Source organism: Heterodontus francisci, unplaced genomic scaffold (genome assembly GCF_036365525.1).
Source record: "Heterodontus francisci isolate sHetFra1 unplaced genomic scaffold, sHetFra1.hap1 HAP1_SCAFFOLD_570, whole genome shotgun sequence".
NCBI lineage: Eukaryota > Metazoa > Chordata > Chondrichthyes > Heterodontiformes > Heterodontidae > Heterodontus > Heterodontus francisci.
Window position 1 is genome coordinate 40853 of NW_027141150.1, and position 13598 is coordinate 54450.

A 13598-nucleotide genomic window follows, 5' to 3' on the forward strand; every position below is an offset into this window, starting at 1 on the left:
CTCTGATATATCCCACACCCCTCACTGTAACACGCCGATATATCCCACACCCCTCACTGTAACACGCTGATATACCCACACCCCTCCCTGTAACACTCTGATATACCCCACACCCCTCACTGTAACATTGATATATCCCACACCCCTCACTGAAACACGCTGATATACCCCACACCCCTCACTGTAACACTCTGATATACCCCACACCCCTCACTGTAACACTCTGATATATCCCACACCCCTCACTGTAACACTCTGATATATCCCACACCCCTCACTGTAACACTCTGATATATCCCACACCCCTCACTGTAACACGCCGATATATCCCACACCCCTCACTGAAACACACTGATATACCCCACACCCCTCACTGTAACACTGATATATCCCACACCCCTCACTGTAACACTGATGTATCCCACACCCCTCACTGTAACACTGATATATCCCACACCCCTCACTGTAACACTCTGATATACCCCACACCCCTCACTGTAACACACTGATATATCCCACACCCCTCACTGTAACACTCTGATATATCCCACGCCCCTAACTGTAACACTGATATATCCCACACCCCTCACTATAACACTGATATATCCCACACCCCTCACCATAACACTCCGATATATCCCACACCCCTCACTGGAACACTCTGATATATCCCACACCGCTTACGGTAACACACTGATATATCCCACACCCCTCACGATAACACACTGATATATCCCACATCCCTCACTGTAACACACTGATATATCCCACACCCCTCACAGTAACACACTGATATATCCCACACCCCTCACTGTAACACAGATATATCCCACACCGCTTACAGTAACACACTGATATATCCCACACCCCTCACTGTAACACTCTGATATATCCCACACCCCTTACTGTAACATTCTGATATACCCCACACCCCTCACTGTAACACTGATATATCCCACACCCCTCACTGTAACACTGATATATCCCACACCCCTCACTGTAACACTGATATATCCCACACCCCTCATTGTAACACTCTGATATATCCCACACCCCTCACTGTAATACTGATATATCCCACACCCCTCACTGTAACACTGATATATCCCACACCCCTCACTGTAACACTCTGATATATCCCACACCCCTCACTGTAATACTGATATATCCCACACCCCTCAATGTAACACTGATATATCCCACACCCCTCAATGTAACACTGATATATCCCACACCCCTCACTGTTACACTGATATATCCCACACCCCTCACTGTCACACTCTGATATACCCCACACCCCTCACTGTAACACTGATATATCCCACACCCCTCACTGTAATACTCCGATATACCCCACACCCCTCACTGTTACACTGATATATCCCACACCCCTCACTGTAACACTCCGATACACCCCTCACTGTAACACTCCGATATACCCCACACCCCTCACTCTAACACACTGATATATCCCACACCCCTCACCATAACACTCCGATATATCCCACACCGCTTACGGTAACACACTGATATACCCCACACCCCTCACTGTAACACTGATATATCCCACACCCCTCACTGTAACACTGATATATCCCACACCCCTCAATGTAACACTCCGATATATGCCACACCCCTCACTGTAACACACTGATATATCCCACACCCCTCACTGTAACACTCTGATATATCCCACACCCCTCACTGTAACACTCTGATATATCCCACACCCCTCACTATAACACTGATATATCCCACACCCCTCACTCTAACACACTGATATATCCCACACCCCTCACCATAACACTCCGATATATCCCACACCCCTCACTGGAACACACTGATATATCCCACATCGCTTATGGTAACACACTGATATATCCCACACCCCTCACTGTAACACACTGATATATCCCACACCCCTCACTGTAACACTCTGATATCTCCCACACCCCCTCACTGTAACACTCTGATATATCCCACACCCCTCACTGTAACACTCAGATATATCCCACACCCCTCACTGTAACACTCTGATATATCTCACACCCCTCACTGTAACACTCTGATATATCCCACACCCCTCACTGTAACATTCTGATATATCCCACACCCCTCACTGTAACACTCTGATATATACCACACCCCTCACTGTAACACTCAGATATATCCCACACCCCTCACTGTAACACTCTGATATATCCCACACCCCTCACTGTCACACTCTGATATATCCCACACCCCTCACTGTACCACGCCGATATATCCCACACCCCTCACTGTAACACTCCGATATACCCCACACCCCTCACTGTAACACTCCGATATACCCCACACCCCTCACTGTAACACTGATATATCCCACACCCCTCACTGTAACACACTGATATATCCCACACCCCTCACTGTAACACTCTGATATATCCCACAACCCTCACTGTAACACTGATATACCCCACACCCCTCACTGTAACACTCTGATATACCCCACACCCCTCACTGTAACACTCTGATATATCCCACACCCCTCACTGTAACACGCCGATATATCCCACACCCCTCACTGTAACACGCTGATATATCCCACACCACTCACTGTAACACGCTGATATATCCCACACCCCTCACTGTAACACGCTGATATATCCCACACCCCTCACTGTAACACGCTGATATATCCCACACCCCTCACTGTAACACACTGATATATCCCACACCCCTCACTGTAACACGCTGATATATCCCACACCCCTCACTGTAACACGCTGATATATACCACACCCCTCACTGGAACACGCTGATATATCCCACACCCCTCACTGTAACACGCTGATATATCCCACACCCCTCACTGTAACACGCTGATATATCCCACACCCCTCACTGTAACACACTGATATATCCCACACCCCTCACTGTAACACGCTGATATATCCCACACCCCTCACTGTAACACACTGATATATCCCACACCCCTCACTGTAACACGCTGATATACCCCACACCCCTCACTGTAACACGCCGATATATCCCACACCCCTCACTGTAACACTCTGATATATCCCACGCCCCTAACTGTAACACTGATATATCCCACACCCCTCACTGTAACACTCTGATATATCCCACACCCCTCACTGTAACACTGATATATCCCACACCCCTCACTGCAACACTGATATATCCCACACCCCTCACTCTAACACACTGATATATCCCACACCCCTCACTGTAACACGCTGATATACCCCACACCCCTCACAGTAACACGCCGATATATCCCACACCCCTCACTGTAACACTCTGAAATATCCCACGCCCCTAACTGTAACACTGATATACCCCACACCCCTCACTGTAACACTCCGATATATCCCACACCCCTCACTGTAACACTGATATATCCCACACCCCTCACTGCAACACTGATATATCCCACACCCCTCACTGTAACACACTGATATATCCCACACCCCTCACTGTAACACACTGATATACCCCACACCCCTCACTGTAACACACTGATATATCCCACACCCCTCACTGTAACACACTGATATATCCAACACCCCTCACCGTAACACTCCGATATATCCCACACCCCTCACTGGAACACTCTGATATACCCTCACCCCTCACTGTAACACTCTGATATATCCCACACCGCGTACGGTAACACACTGATATATCCCACACCCCTCACTGTAACACACTGATATATCCCACACCCCTCACTATAACACTCAGATATATCCCACACCCCTCAATATTACACTCAGATATATCCCACACCCATCACAATAACACTCAGATATACCCCACACCCCTCACTGTAACACACTGATATATCCCACACCGCTTACAGTAACACACTGATATATCCCACACCCCTCACTGTAACACACTGATATATCCCACACCCCTCACTGTAACACTCTGATATACCCCACACCCCTCACTGTAACACTGATATATCCCACACCCCTCATTGTAACACTCTGATATATCCCACACCCCTCACTGTAACACTGATATATCCCACACCCCTCACTGTAACACTGATATATCCAACACCCCTCACTGTAACACTGATATATCCCACACCCCTCACTGTAACACTGATATATCCCACACCCCTCAGTGTAACACTGATATATCCCACACCCCCTCACTGTAACACTCTGATATATCCCACACCCCTCACTGCAACACACTGATATATCCCACACCCCTCACTGTAACACACTGATATATCCCACACCCCTCACTGTAACACTCTGATATCTCCCACACCCCTCACTGTAACACTCTGATATATCCCACACCCCTCACTGTAACACGCCGATATATCCCACACCCCTCACTGTAACACTCTGATATATCCCACACCCCTCACTGTAACACGCCGATATCTCCCACACCCCTCACTCTAACACTGATATATCCGACACCCCTCACTGTAACACGCCGATATATCCCACACTCCTCACTGTAACACTCTGATATATCCCACACCCCTCACTGTAACACTCTGATATATCCCACACCCCTCAATGTAACACTCTGATATATCCCACACCCCTCAATGTAACACTCTGATATATCCCACACCCCTCACTGTAACACTGATATATCCCACACTCCTCACTGTAACACTCTGATATATCCCACACCCCTCACTGTAACACTCTGATATATCCCACACTCCTCACTGTAACACTCTGATATATCCCACACCCCTCACTGTAACACTCTGATATATCCCACACCCCTCACTGTAACACTGATATATCCCACACCCCTTACTGTAACATTCTGATATATCCCACACCCCTCAATGGAACATGCCGATATATCCCACACCCCTCACTGTAACACACTGATATATCCCACAACCCTCACTGTAACACTCTGATATATCCCACACCCCTCACTGTAACACTGATATATCCCACACCCCTCACTGCAACACTGATATATCCCACACCCCTCACTGTAACACTCTGATATATCCCACACCCCTCACTGTAACACTGATATATCCCACACCCCTCACTGTAACACTGATATATCCCACACCCCCTCACTGTAACACTCTGATATATCCCACGCCCCTAACTGTAACACTGATATATCCCACACCCCTCACTATAACACTGATATATCCCACACCCCTCACCATAACAGTCCGATATATCCCACACCCCTCACTATAACACTGATATATCCCACACCCCTCACTGCAACACACTGATATATCCCACACCACTCACTCTAACATTCCGATATACCCCACACCCCTCACTGTAACACTGATATATCCCACACCCCTCACTGTAACACACTGATATATCCCACACCCCTCACTGTAACACTGATATATCCCTCACCCCTCACTGTAACACACTGATATATCCCACACCCCTCACTGTAACACTGATATATCCCTCACCCCTCACTGTAACACTGATATATCCCTCACCCCTCACTGTAACACACTGATATATCCCACACCCCTCACTGTAACACACTGATATATCCCACACCCCTCACTGCAACACACTGATATATCCCTCACCCCTCAATGTAACACACTGATATATCCCACACTCCTCACTGTCACACTGATATATCCCACACCCCTCACTGTAACACTGATATATCCCACTCCCCTCACTGTAATACTCTGATATATCCCACACCCCTCACTGTCACACTGATATATCCCACACCCCTCACTGTAACACTCTGATATTTCCCACACCCCTCACTGTAACACTGATATATCCCTCACCCCTCACTGTAACACACTGATATATCCCACACCCCTCACTGTAACACACTGATATATCCCTCACCCCTCAATGTAACACACTGATATATCCCACACTCCTCACTGTCACACTGATATATCCCACACCCCTCACTGTCACACTGATATATCCCACACCCCTCACTGTAACACACTGATATATCCCACACCCCTCACTGTAACACTGATATATCCCACATCCCCTCACTGTAACACTCTCATATACTCAAACCCCCTCATCCTGACAATCTGTTTGGCCGCACACCCCTCAATGTAACACACTGATATATCCCACACCCCTCAATGTAACACACTGATATATCCCACACCCCTCACTGTAACACTCTGATATATCCCACACCCCTCACTGTAACACACTGATATATCCCACACCCCTCACTGTAACACTCTGATATATCCCACACCCCTTACTGTAACACACTGATATATCCCACACCCCTCACTGTAACACTGATATATCCCACACCCCTCACTGTAACACTCTGATATATCCCACACCCCTCACTGTAACACTGATATATCCCACACCCCTCACTGTAACACTCTGATATATCCCACACCCCTCACTGTAACACTGATATATCCCACACCCCTCACTGTAACACTGATATATCCCACACCCCTCACTGTAACACACTGATATATCCCACACCCCTCACTGTAACATTGATATATCCCACACCCCTCACTGTAACACTCTGATATATCCCACACCCCTCACTGTAACACTGATATATCCCACACCCCTCACTGTAACACTCTGATATATCCCACACCCCTCACTGTAACACTGATATATCCCACACCCCTCACTGTAACACACTGATATATCCCACACCCCTCACTGTAACACTGATATATCCCACACCCCTCACTGTAACACTGATATATCCCACACCCCTCACTGTAACACACTGATATATCCCACACCCCTCACTGTAACACTCTGATATATCCCACACCCCTCACTGTAACACTCTGATATATCCCACACCCCCTCACCGTCACACTCTGATATATCCCACACCCCTCACTGTAACACTGATATATCCCACACCCCTCACTGTAACACTCTGATATATCCCACACCCCTCACTGTCACACTGATATATCCCACACCCCTCACTGTAACACTCTGATATATCCCACACCCCCTCACCGTCACACTCTGATATATCCCACACCCCTCACTGTAACACCGATATATCCCACACCCCTCACTGTAACACTCTGATATATCCCACACCCCTCACTGTCACACTGATATATCCCACACCCCTCACTGTAACACTGATATAATCCACACCCCTCACTGTAACACTCTCATATACTCAAACCCCCTCATCCTGACAATCTGTTTGGCCGCACACCCCTCACTGTAACACTCTGATATATCCCACACCCCTCACTGTAACACACTGATATATCCCACACCCCTCACTGTAACACACTGATATATCCCACACCCCTCAATGTAACACTCTGATATGTCCCACACCCCTCACTGTAACACACTGATATATCCCACACCCCTCACTGTAACACACTGATAACTCCCACACCCCTCACTGTAACACTCTGATATATCCTACACCCCTCACTGGAACACTGATATATCCCACACCCCTCACTGTAACACTGATACACCCCACACCCCTCACTGTAACACTCTGATATATCCCACACCCCTCACTGTAACACTGATACACCCCACACCCCTCACTGTAACACTCTGATATATCCCACACCCCTCAATGTAACACTGATATATCCCACACCCCTCACTGTAACACTGATACACCCCACACCCCTCACTGTAACACTCTGATATATCCCACACCCCTAACTGTCACACTCTGATATATCCCACACCCCTCACTGTAACACTCTGATATTTCCCACACCCCTCACTGTAACACTGATATATCCCACACCCCCTCACTGTAACACTCTGATGTATCCCACACCCCTCACTGTAACACACTGATATATCCCACACCCCTCACTGTAACACTGATATATCCCACACCCCTCACTGTAACACTCTGATATACCCCACACCCCTCACTGTAACACTCTGATATACCCCACACCCCTCACTGTAACACTCTGATATACCCCACACCCCTCACTGTAACACTCTGATATACCCCACACCCCTCACTGTAACACACTGATATATCCCTCACCCCTCACTGTAACACACTGATATATCCCACACCCCTCACTGTAACACTGATATATCCCACACCCCTCACTCTCACACTCTGATATATCCCACACCCCTCACTGTAACACTGATATATCCCAGACCCCTCACTGTAACACTGATATATCCCACACCCCTCACTGTAACACTCTGATATCCCCCACACCCCTCACTGTAACACACTGATATATCCCTCACCCCTCACTGTAACACACTGATATATCCCTCACCCCTCACTGTAACACACTGATATATCCCTCATCCCTCACTGTAACAGTCTGATTTCTCCCACACCCCTCACTGTAACACACTGATATATCCCTCACCCCTCACTGTAACACACTGATATATCCCACACCCCTCACTGTAACATTCTGATATATCCCACACCCCTCACTGAACACTCTGATGTATCCCACACCCCTCACTGTAACACTCTGATATATCCCACACCCCTCACTGTAACACTCCGATATATCCCACACCCCACACTGTAACACTCTGATATATCCCACACCCCTCACTGTAATACTGATATATCCCACACTCCTCACTGTAACACTGATATATCCCGCACCCCTCACTGTAACACTGATATATCCCGCACCCCTCACTGTAACACTGATATGTCCCACACCCCTCACTGTAACACTCTGATATATCCCACACCCCTCACTGTAACACTCCGATATATCCCACACCCCACACTGTAACACTCTGATATATCGCACACCCCTCACTGTAATACTGATATATCCCACACTCCTCACTGTAACACTGATATATCCCACACCCCTCACTGTAACACTGATATATCCCGCACCCCTCACTGTAACACTGATATATCCCGCACCCCTCACTGTAACACTGATATATCCCACACCCCTCACTGTAACACTGATATATCCCACACCCCTCACTGTAACACTCTGTTATGTCCCACACCCCTCACTGTAACACTGATATGTCCCACACCCCTCACTGTAACACACTGATATGTCCCACACCCCTCACTGGAACACACTGATATGTCCCACACCCCTCACTGGAACACTGATATGTCCCACACCCCTCACTGGAACACTGATATATCCCACACCCCTCACTGTAACACTGATATGTCCCACACCCCTCACTGTAACACTGATATGTCCCACACCCCTCACTGTGACACTGATATATCCCACACCCCTCACTGTAACACTGATATATCCCACACCCCTCACTGTTAACACACTGATATATCCCACACGCCTCAGTGCAATGATCCGTAGGTTCTGGCACCGCGGGGCCAGACCTGCGATGCCTCCCCAGGTCAATCAGCTGCAGTCAAACGGAAAAGCAGGGAGACGGTCCCTGAACTGGGAATTCCCCTCTCGGGGAGGGAACGCCCTCTGTTCATAGGACTACTGGTGTCTCGCCGACTGCTGTGCCAGCTTTTCCGCCTGGCATACCCTGATCGACCAATCGGCCTTCGCTGTCTGGCCTACTGCGACACAATTCTGCATCCGTGGCCCTCCCTCCCGTTCTCTCTCGCTCCCTCTGTTCGCCCCCGCCATCCTCGGCGAACAGAAGGGGTGCAATCGAGTGCTAAGGAAGATCAGAGTTTAGAAAAAATGGTTTTTGGGATGTGGGCATTGTTGGCGAGACCAGAATTCTATTGCCCCTCCCAAACCGCCCCTGAACAGAGTTTGTGGCCCTGGCCGTTTCGGAGGAGCGAAGGGTTGGCGGGGTGGGGGCAGCTCAGAGTAAACCAGCTCGCTGTGAGCCTGGTGTCACCTGCAGGCCAGACCCGCTGAGGAGGGCCGATCGCCTTCCCCGAAGGGCATTCGCGGAAGCTGGACGCCTTCGGACGACCGTCGCCGGTGGCTTCACGGTCGCCCAGCGGCTGGCTTTCCGTTCCACAGTCTTTCATCGAGTTGCAGCTCGAGAACGCCCGGCTCTCCCTCTTGCTTGCGCTGGTGAAAATGAACACCCTCAACACAAACACAAACACACACACACACACATTTTGTCAAGACGTCTTTGCATTTGCTGGCAAACAGCGACCGTAAATCACAGGAATCGATTTGCCTCGCTGCTCAGACTGCCAAAAGGAGCCAGGTTAAGTGAGGCTGTGGGAGAGAGAGAGAGAGAGAGAGAGAGAAAGACGGACTGTCCTTTGCACAAAGCAGCCAAGAGACGAGTGCACGAATCTCCAGAGCAAATGAGCTCCCTTCCCCTCCCTCTCCGCAATGAGCATTTGTATCACATAATTTTTTTCCCTCCCCTTGCTGTCGACTGTGCCAATTTCACCTTGGGTGCAGGATGTGACTCAGAGATAGCCTGTTGCAAGGAGCTGTATCCTCCTTTTCTGAGTGCTCTCTCCATCTCTCTCTCCCCCCCATTTTAACCCAGTGCTGTAATGCTAAAATATTCATTGGACAAACATCAACTGGGAATAACTGCCAATTTGCCTGCTCTTTGCTTCCCCCTCCCCTCCCAAAAATTTGCTCCTGAAAGATTTTTTTTTTTCTTTCCCCTCTCTATTGCTGCAAACCAAGGGGCTTGCATTGCAGATTATGCAAAAAAAAAAAATAAACATTGCTTCCTTACGCTCCTGAGCTCCTGAGTCCGGTCTTTCATGATGCTGCGCTTTGCAGTAGATGCTGGGAGCTGACTGGTCCAGGGCGGCCGCTGCGCCTGCGCGCCCCTTTGATTGACAGCTCCGGCCGGGCCACCCGGGAGGGCCGGGGCCCGCCGCGCCTGCGCCGGCTTGCCGGCGGCTGGCCCCCCCCCCTCGCCCTGCCGCGCCTGCGCGCGACCCTGGGCGGAGCCGGCTTACTCCCCCGGCTACTGCGCAGGCGCCGGCGCTGCGACCCCCCCCTGCGCGACCGGACCCCAGCGCCTTCTGGGAGTTGTAGTTTTAGGCCACCTTTAAGGCCTGTTTTGTGGTAGTTATTTTAAAAATAACTGTTTGTGGACAACAGTGCATTAAATAATTTATTTTATTCAATCCCCTCCGCCCCTCCTCCCTTAAAGTTTTAGGCTTGGGGTGCTAACGGTTGTCAAGCCATGGCGCCTGGTTGGCGTGATGCCACAGGTCAATGGCGGAACTGGCTGGAGGGGCTGAATGGCCTCCTCCTGTACCTCCCCCCACCCCCACCACCAATATTGACCTCAATGGGTTCCGACGTCGGTTGGTGTCTGGCCGCCCGCTGCCCAATTGAGCCCCTTCTCTCCCTGCCCGTTGCCGGGGCGACAGGTGCGCCCTCTTGGCCCCACCCCACCCCCCTCCCACACAATCCCGGCCAAGATGGCCGCCCCGTCTCCACGCAGGCCCGATCGCGGGAAATCTCTCCTCGTCCACCCAGCTCTACCTCACCAGCACCTCTCTCCACCCCTCCGCTGTCTCTAAATTATCAGACTGCTCATCCGACATCCAGCCATTGTCTTCAGCCCCCCCCCCCGTCACAAACTCCGTTCCCCAGCTCCCGACTCCCTCCCTCTCCCCGGTGACCGTCCCAGGCTGAACCCAGACGCTCCACAACCTCGGGTGCCATAGTTTAACCCCCGAGGTGAGATTCCGACCACATATCCGGGCTGTCACCGAGACTGCCTCGTTCCACCTCCGCGACATCGCCCCGACTCCCCACACCCCACCCCGCCTCCCCTCCCTCGCCTCAGCTCGTCGGCTGCTGCAACCCTCACCCGTGCCTTCGTCCCCCTCAAGACTTGACCATTCCGATGCTCTCCCGGCTGCTCTCTCCCACATTCCACCCTCCGTAAAACCTCAGCTCATCCCAAAATTCCCGCTGCCCCTACCCCACCCCGTGTCCTAACTGGCACCAAGTCCCGTTCACCTGTCACCCCCCCCCCCCCACTGTGCTCGCTGACCTACACCGGGCTCCCGGTCCGGCAACGCCTTGATTTTAACATCCTCATCCTCGTTTTCAAATCTCTCCATGGCCTCTCGCTCCCTCCTCCCTATCTCTGTAACCTCCTCCAGCCCCTACAGCCCTCCCTGTCTCTGTAACCTCCTCCAGCCCCTACAATTTCCCTTGGGTAACTTCTCAATGGATATCTGTACTGGAACTCATTGTTCTATTCATCCCCTCGTGTCTTGAGAAGGTGGTGGGGAGCCTCCTTCTTGAACCGCTGCAGTCCGTGTGAGGTAGGTGCACCCACAGTGCGGTGAGGAAGGGAGTTCTAGGATTTTGACCCAGCGACAGTGAAGGAACGGCCGATATTGTTCCAAGTCAGGATGGTGTGTGACTTGGAGGGGAACTTGCAGGTGGTGATGTTCCCCATGCGTCTGCCGCCCTTGTCCTTCTAGTTGGTAGAGGTCACGGGCTGGGAAGGTGCTGCACTGAAAGAAAGGCCTGCATTTAAATAGCGCCTTTCAGCACACCAGGACCTCCCAGAGTGCTGAGCGGCCAATCGGGGGCTTTCAAAATGCCGGTCGGCAGCCGTACCTTCGGAAAAGCGGCATCTACGCCCGTGCACAGCAAGATCCCACCCATAGCGAGGTGAAAATGCCACAAGTTAGCTGCTTTATTTGAAGTGTTGTCGAGTGAGGGAGAGATCTTGGCCCCAGGACAGCGGGGAGACACCACTACCCGCCCCGCCCCGCCCCACCCCCGCTCTCCTTCCAAAGGACTCCTGGGACGTACCCAACGCCTCGGTGGGCAGACGGTCCCCTCGGTTTACCGTCCCTGCAAAGGATGACACATCCGACAGTGCGGCGCTCCCTCTGTACTGACCCTCCGACAGTGCGGCGCTCCCTCAGCACTGACCCTCCGATTCTGCGGCACTCCCTCAGTACTGACCCTCCGACAGTGCGGCACTCCCTCAATACTGACCCTCCGACAGTGCGGCGCTCCCTCAGCACTGACCCTCCGACAGTGCGGCACTCCCTCAATACTGACCCTCCAACAGTGGGGCACTCCCTCAATACTGACCCTCCGACAGTGCGGCGCTCCCTCTGTACTGACCCTCCGACAGTGCGGCACTCCCTCAATACTGACCCTCCGACAGTGTGGCGCTCCCTCTGTACTGACCCTCCGACAGTGCGGCGCTCCCTCAGTACTGACCCTCCGACAGTGCGGCACTCCCTCAATACTGACCCGCCGACAGTGTGGCGCTCCCTCTGTACTGACCCTCCGACAGTGCGGCGCTCCCTCAGTACTGACCCTCCAACAATGCGGCACTCCCTCAGTACTGACCCTCCGACAGTGCGGCGCTCCCTCAGTACTGACCCTCCAACAATGCGGCACTCCCTCAATACTGACCCTCTGACAGTGCGGCGCTCCCTCAGTACTGACCCTCTAACAATGCGGCACTCCCTCAATACTGACCCTCTGACAGTGCGGCACTCCCTCGGCACCCCGCCCCAGGTGAGACAAACCTGGTCCCACACCCTGTCACTCAGGATGCAACCCCACCCTCCCCCTCCCCCTGGAGCCACACCTTCTGAGCCCAATGGGTTAGGCTGGGTCTGGCTCTGCGAGGGGCTGAATGGCCGGGGATATTTGGGGAGACCAGCCCAGCTGCAAGAGAGAGGCAGGCAATCGGACC